Raw genomic sequence first — 8,133 nt, 5'->3', positions numbered from 1 at the left:
ATCAGACAATTATAATTACTTTGTGCTCTGCTAATAGAAATCTGGTAGAGAGCTAGCAGTTAAAGAAATTCTTATCTGTAGCTGCAAAAAAAAGACTGTTCCTTGGAATGTCTTGTAGACCTATGTTCCATTTATATTTTAAACAATTTTAATGTTTATTTATCTTAGAGAGAGACAGAGAGCGCACGTGCAAGCAGGGGAGGGGCAGAGAGAGAGGGAAACACAGAATTTGAAGCAGGCTTCAGGTTCTGAGCTGTCAGCACAGATCCCAATGTGGGGCTGGAACTCAGAAACTGTGAGGTCATGACCCGAGCCGAAGTCCGTCGTTTAACTGAGTGAGCCACCAAAGTGCTCAGACATATGTTCCATTTAAATAATGAAAAAAAAACCACTGCCTTTCTTCATCAGAGCAATATAAACATTTTGACCTGAAATGGAACATTTAGCTTTATTTTTAATTCACTGATCTACTCTGTAACAATTCTCAGCGTGAAACTGCTTCTGTGCATGTGGAAGTCAAAAAATCTCACATGTGACCACAAAGAAAAAAACATTCCAAACAAGCATCCAAGTGGGGAGGGGAATAAACTCAGGGTGTTTCTCCCTAACGCTTTACTAAGGGCTTTTGCCCTGAAATAGAGCCACTGTTTAGCAAAACTATGAGACAAACTGCTCTGAATTTGGTGCCCTTCTCTCTTCTCTTCCCTTATAGTCCAGAACCCCACAGCAGCCAAGCATGCCCTTCACAGTGTGCTGTATCTGCCTGGGCAAAGCCCAGGGCCTCCAAATGATCTTCCCACCTCCCCACATCAAAATCCTTTTTTGACAGTGCTGCGCTCCGAGACAATAGCTCTGGAATAAAGCAATTCCATACTAAATTGCTAGTGATGAGGGATGACCTTATAAGGGAGCTATTGTATAATAGCTGTCTGGAGGTCATCAGCCTGCCCTGTCACCTCTGCTGGTAACCAGGTCAATTCAGGGACCCGAAAAGCCGCGGGATTCTGAAGCAAATTCAGGACCAGATTCAGAGCTAAGCACCAGCTTTACCAAAGCTAATTAGTTATTACCCTAACTAATACACCTAGGGATGAGAGCCCCAAATATTGGGAACAGGGTACATGCTGCTCTGGAGAATGACAAAGGGCCAGCAAAGCCACATATGTTAAGTCACCAATTTCTTTGTTGTCTCTCATCGTAAATGGTACCAAGTGTTAAGTGTGAGTGTAGCATTAGCCACTTTTCAGATCCAAAAGTTGCCTTCTCAGAACAAAACAAAAAGTTCCCAGGAACAATCCATGCTGACTTTGTCTTCCTGAGTGGTTTAGAGGACATGGCAGTAAAAAAGATCACAGATAAATTATAATATTGAAAAATACTTTTTGTGGCTCAGAGCCCTGAGAGCACTCTGACTGTCATAATAATTCTACAAAGTCTGTCAGAGATTCAGACAGATTATCCTGCGGTTTCAGGGAGGGAGACACAGCATAGTTACTGACAGCCACAAGAAGTCACTCTGTTGCAAGTAACATTAGACAACTCCACATTTGTGAGTATATAACAGTCAGAAAATGTATGGAAAATATTTTTTAAAGTGGATATTGGAAGATAAGATGGTTCTTCTTAAAACTGAAATCATAGGGAGGAGATATCTCCCCAAGAATTTGGAATAGAGCCTGGGTACTGAAAGTCTAAGAGTGTGTGTGTGTGTGTGTGTGTGTGTGTGTGTGTTTTGCTTCAGTTAAAGACGTTAGAGTCTATCTTTGAGAACTAAATCCAAAATAAATCCAGCAGGAGGATTATTTAGTGAATATACAGATGTTTGGAAAGAGGATTTTTTTTTTGACCTTAGAAGTAATTATGTGCAGGAAAGAGAATTGACTTGCCAAAGGACATGGATTTGACCTTAACATTAAACCTATCTCTAGAATATTGTAATTTCCTTCTGTAATGTTGGCGGGGGTGGGGGGGAGATACAAATTAATGTACCATGAAATAAATGGGAATTTTAAAGAGTTTAAGGATCTTACTTTCCTCCATTATAAAGTTATGGTCACCCAATTCCCACCATAAACTTTCAGTCTGATATATGAATAAATAAGCATCTAGAAATTACCATTAGGGAGCAATAGTCTATGCTTTCTATTGCTCCTTTTGAGAAAAGAGGATATAGACTGAAAATACAAGAGAGTTGGATGAGAGCTTGAAGTTATCTCTGGGAGATTTTCAAATGGGTAAAGTACTGATCTATATGTCTACCCCCATGAACTTCTTATCTTAATAGCATTTTTACCTTGTGAAGAAAACTAACACCTGCTAGCTTAAGGGAAAAAAAGGGATTTATTGTCTCACATAATTGAGATACACAGTTTGCTTTAGACATAAGCCAGATCAAAGGGCTTAAAAACTCTTACTGGGACTTCATCTCTTCATCTATCTGTCTTTCCAAATCATGGGTCTGCTCTCCTTCTTGTTGGTATTGTTCTCAGGCAGATTCTCCCCTTATGATGCCAAGGTGGCTAAATTATCTCTGTCAGCGCAACTATCCAAAAAGGAAAAGCAAATCTAGTTTTCAACAGAACGTTCCTATAAAATCCCAGGACTAAGTCTCCTTAAACCACTGTGCAACCATTCAATTCACTACTCTATCCATTATGGACTTAACATAGTGTATTGAATACACTGAGTGGCTTTGTAACGGAAATACAAATGAAAAGGTGACTGCAAGCCCTTGTTATGAGGTGGCACACAGCTGGGTAATTGACCATTGATTCTTGGGATTCTGGCATTGTACTTAACAAGCCAACAACATTCAGAGTCGTGGAAGGACAAACTTGAAGAAGAATGTGTTGACTTTACTTTGAGGCCTTAACGTAGTCTCCTTCAAGAAGGTTCTAGTTCAACTTATAGCTGAGCCACAGAGAAGCACACTATTTATCAGCGCAACTATCCAAAAAGGAAAAGCAAATCTAGTTTTCAACAGAAAAGAGTCTTTGCTCAAAACTCTTTTCTGCCTAACATCTAAGATAAATGATATCAAGCAACCCAGAGAGGTACAGAAGTATAAGATTGAAAAATATATATTCTCTGTTCCAGACTAATGTGAGTGCCAGGAAAAACATGGAGGGAAAAACAAACTAGGAAATAATTTTGGAGATAACCTGATATCCAAGGACTCTCCTAAATATCTAATATTTGCTTACTTTTTGATAGAGTAAAAATAATATGAGAAGTTGGAAAATATTATATATGTGATTATGGCTCCCCAAAGATGTCCACATCCTGGTCCCCAGAACCTGTCCATGGCAAGAGAACTTTGCAGGTGTGATTAAATTAAGCATCCTGAAATGAGATTATCTTGGATTATACGGGTAGGAGCAATATAATCACAAGGGTCCTTATAAGAGGATCGGGTAAGAGAAGGAAATGTGACAGCAGAAATAGAGGCTGGAGTAATGCAGGATCGTGAGCCAAGGAATGTGGATAGTCTCTAGAAGTTGGAAAAGGAAAGAAAACAAATTCTCCCCTACAGCTTCTAGTAGGAATACAGCCTCACCAATCCACTTTAGACTTCTGACCTACTAAAATGTAAGATAATAAATGTGTGCTATTCTAAGGCACCAAGTTTGTGGTAATTTACTAAAGCAGCAATAGGAAACGAATATGTGACAGAGGCAAATAATGCAAATTGAAAATAAAAAAGGCAAACAGAAACCCTAGGATAAGGGTGCCTGGCTGGCTCAGTTGGAAGAGCATGTGACTCTTTTTTTCTTTTAAATTTTTTTTTTTTTTAATAGTTTATTGTCAAATTAGTTTCCACATAACACTCAGTGCTCATCCCCACAAGTGTCCTCCTTCTTTTAAATTTTTAATGTTTTATTTATTTCTGAGAGAGAGAGGGAGGGAGAGAGAGAGAGAGAGAGAGACAGCTTGAGCAGGGGGGGATCAAGGAAAGAGGGAGACACAGAATCTTAACAGGCTCTAGGCTCTGAGCCAGCTGTCAGCACAGAGCCCGACGCGGGGCCCAAACCCACGAACCATGAGATCATGACCTGAGCCGAAGTCGGACCCTTAACCACTGAGCCACCCAGGCACCCAGAAGAGCATGTGACTCTTGATCTCAGGGTCATGAATTCCAGCCTCTTAAACTGTATACCTCTTCTACACTGGGTGTAGAGATTAAATAAATAAATAAACCTTAAAAGAGATTTTAATCTCTTAAAAGAGATTTTTAAGGTTTATTTATTTATTTTGAGAGAGAGACAGACAGACAGACAGACAGAGAGGCAAAGAGAGACAGAGAATACCAAGCAGAGCCTGACATAGGACTCGATCCCACAAACCATGAGATCATGACTTGAGCTGAAATCAAGAGTCAGACACTTAACTGACTGATGCATCCCCCATTTTTTTAATTAAACAAAAAAAGAAACCCCAGGATAAGCAAAACAAAATAAAAACACATGAGAGACATGGTCTAACTATGAAACAAATTAAAATACAGCTACTGATTAATAAAAGTGTAACAAAGAGAATACATTGTCCTTCAAAAATTCACTTTGAATTTGTAATGAAGGAAATATAATCTTGCCCCTATAAATTGGCCTGGCACTTAAATAAAATTTACTATCATAATAATATAAAGATTATGTATAGTTTTTCAGCGTTTGGAGTTAACTTGTGGTAAAATACTGAAGACTTAGTTGTGTTTGTAAGACAGAATGCAAATTTCAACAACTTTGACGGTGAAAGTTTACAGTTTCATTGACAGATTGTAGGTTATATAAAAAGAATGGAGAGTGAAAAAAATAGATGTGTTCATACCATCATCTTAAGATTATGGGGAGCTAAAAAAGATTGTTGAAAGTCAATGCAACAAAAAACCAGAAATTTATGAATATATATTACAGTTATAAAGATGCAAGAAGAACAAAAAATAATATAATTATTAAACATATGAAGGAAAAGAGAAGAAAAAATGGTAATAATGTAAGTGAGGTAAACATTTTTATTAACAAGTTATAACTAGTTTTTAACTTACCAGTTTCGGGGAGTATCTACTAATCAGCAAATACCTTTTAGTAATGGTAATATCTAGAAGAATTCAAGTCAGAAATAGTTAAAAGAGGTTAACTGTGATCATAGGACAAAAAGTGAGATCAGAAGGAGAGGAACTTCATTGGTGAATTCTATTATGCAACTAAAGGGGAAAAATGGTAATCTCACACAAACATAGAAAATAAATAACAAAGGAATACTTCGCAACTCTTTTTTAAGAGGCCACATTATCCTGATACCAAAATCAAAAAGACATTTTAAGAAGAAAGAAGTATGAAAATTTGAAATTAAATATGAAATTAAATCTAACAATGTGTAAAAAAGTAAACACATCATGACAATGGGCTTTGTTCTAGGAAGGCAAGGTTGGTTTAATATTCAAAAGTCAATCAATATAATTTACCAAATTAAACTAGAGAAAGCATATGATCATCATAATAGATGCTGAATAAGCATTTGACAAAATTCAAAAGCTATTGTGATTAAAAAGTCAGTAGTGATATCTATGGAAAACTGAAAGCTAATATTATACTAACAAAAGACTGAACACTTTTTCCCTGTAATTAGGAACAAAGTGAAGATGTTTACTCTCACCACCTATATTCAGTATAGTCAGTGCAAAATAGGCCAAGAAAAAGAAATAAACAGCATGCAGATTGTGAATTTTAAAAAAAATTTACTTCATAAACATAATTATTTATGTAGAAATTTTTAAAAATCTACAAAATTATTAAAGCAGCTGTGAGTGTAGCATGGCCATTGTGTACTAGGTCAATATACAAAAAGTCATCATATATATGCAACAAGCAATTGAAAAATCAAATTAAAAATTAATATTTCAAAAAGCATAAAAACATGAAATATTTTTAAGAATAAATTTAACAAAATACGTATAACTCCTATACACTGAAAAGTACAAAACACTAGCTATTTTCCTCCCTGGCTGCTTGAGGCTCAGCCGCCATCATGAATGACACAGTAACTATCCGGACCGGGAAGTTCATGACCCACCGACTACTTCAGCGGAAACAGATGGTCATTGATGTTCTTCACCCCGGAAAGGCAACAGTACCTAAGACAAAGATTCGGGAAAAACTAGCCAAAATGTACAAGACCACAGCAGATGTCATCTTTGTATTTGGATTCAGAACCCATATCGGCGGTGGCAAGACAACTGGCTTTGGCATGACTTATGATTCCTTGGATTATGCAAAGAAAAATGAACCCAAACATAGACTTGCAAGACATGGCCTGTATGAGAAGAAAAAGACGTCCAGAAAACAATGAAAGGAACACAAGAACAGAATGAAGAAAGTCAGGGGAACTTCAAAAGGCAACGTTGGTGCTGGCAAAAAGAAGTGAGCTGGAGATTGGATAACAGGAGTAAAGATTCTGCAGTGACTGCCTGGTGCTTGTGCAGATTTTTCATGAGAGGATTAATAAACTAAGAACTTTAAAAAAAAGTGCAAAACGCTAGTGAGAGATATTAAAGAAAAATCTAGAGAGATAAAATGGACAGGAAACTTAATACTATTAAGATGATACTTCTTCCTAAATTGATATACGGGCTCAGTACAATTCTATTCAAAATCCTTGTGGTCTTTGGTAGAAGAAGTTAATATGTGAATTCCTAAGTGTGTATAGAAACGCAGAGAGTTCAGAAGAGCCAAAACATCTTTGAAAACAAAGACCAATGAGTCAGGACTTAACACTACCATTTTATAACGCTGTAATAATCAAGACACTGTGATCTGGTATAAAGATAGACACATAAATCATTGACAAAATAGAGATTATAAGTGGACCCAAACATATAGTTATTTTGCTAATAAAATGCTGTTTTTGGAAAAGCCAGTTGCAAGAAAAATTGGAGAATGTAGCAGCATTAGGTGAAATATTATAGACACCATGTGACCACAGAGAGCAGTAGAGGCAGAGAGAGAAGCTGCCTAATGAGTTCTCGAGGCCTGGTTGAATAGACCACTTTCCTGTTTGGATGAGGCCCAGCTGTACTTGAAATCCTTTATGGCCTCTTAGCAGAGAGAATTAGGTTATTCTGTGTATGAAGTCATGTACACACACAGATCTATAATTGTTTCTGTATCTATCCATTTGTGTACATATTAAGCTAATACATAAATGTCTCCAACTCTAATCCAGGTACCACAGGGTTCATTTTAGCCTTCTCTTCTGGCTCAACCTGTAACTTCCCTCTCTACCAGTGAGAAACCTGGCTCTTACGTCAACATCCATTTACTTACTTGTTCAACCCTTTTGATTATTTTTTAATTGGGTTGTTTATCTTATTATTGAGTTGTGAGACTTCTTTATTATTGTGGATGTGTGTTTTATTAGGTGTATGAGTTACAGATATCTTCTCCCAGTTCATGGCTTGCCTTTTCATTTTCTTTCAAAGATCAAAAGTTTTCATTTTAATGGAGTCCAATTTATTGATTTCTTTTTTCTTTTATAGTTTGTGCTTCTTGCGTCCTAAGAAATTTGAGCTTCACCCAAGGTCTCAGAGATGATCTCCTATATTTTCTTCTAGATGTTTTATACTTTTAGCTCTTACATTTAGATCGATGATCCATGTCAAGTTCATTCTGTCAACTTAATTCTCACAAAACAACTTTATTTTTGCATTTGTATTTATTTTGTTATATAATATTCAAGGTACATTATGATAGTAACATGTGCAACAATCATGAACAGCTGAGGAAAACACAACTGAGTCCTGGTAAGTGTGCTCTACTCAACTGAGAGAGGAGACATTCAGAGGACACTAGACAGTAGCCTCCCTAGTCCTGAGACTTCAGCACTGTGGGCCTCAATGGGTAAGTCTTACTGAGGGAATGGACAGTTTGGGTTGATCGGGAATGGAAATTAGGTTAAAATAACATCTACCAGATATAAACAAGAGAGCTGGTAGATCAGGTTTATGCATGCCAAACTAGTCCCGAATCATGCCTTTATTTTTGGATGTTATGATCTAAGAAAAACTGACAAACTAGAACAGTGTTTTATAAACTTTTTCAGATTTCTAGGATTCCATGGCAATTACCTGAATAATACTTG

At 36.8% G+C, this 8,133-nt stretch overlaps 1 pseudogene; it reads left to right on the top strand.

Moving 5' to 3' along the window:
• Positions 1-6,024: 6,024 nt before the first annotated feature.
• Positions 6,025-6,427, top strand: LOC144240830 (small ribosomal subunit protein eS24 pseudogene; annotated as a pseudogene).
• Positions 6,428-8,133: the final 1,706 nt, after the last annotated feature.

The sequence above is a fragment of the Crocuta crocuta genome, unplaced genomic scaffold, assembly GCF_008692635.1.
Source record: "Crocuta crocuta isolate KB4526 unplaced genomic scaffold, BGI_CrCroc_1.0 scaffold97, whole genome shotgun sequence".
NCBI lineage: Eukaryota > Metazoa > Chordata > Mammalia > Carnivora > Hyaenidae > Crocuta > Crocuta crocuta.
Note: the sequence above shows the minus strand (reverse complement) of the source record. Positions and strands in the feature narration are given on the sequence as shown.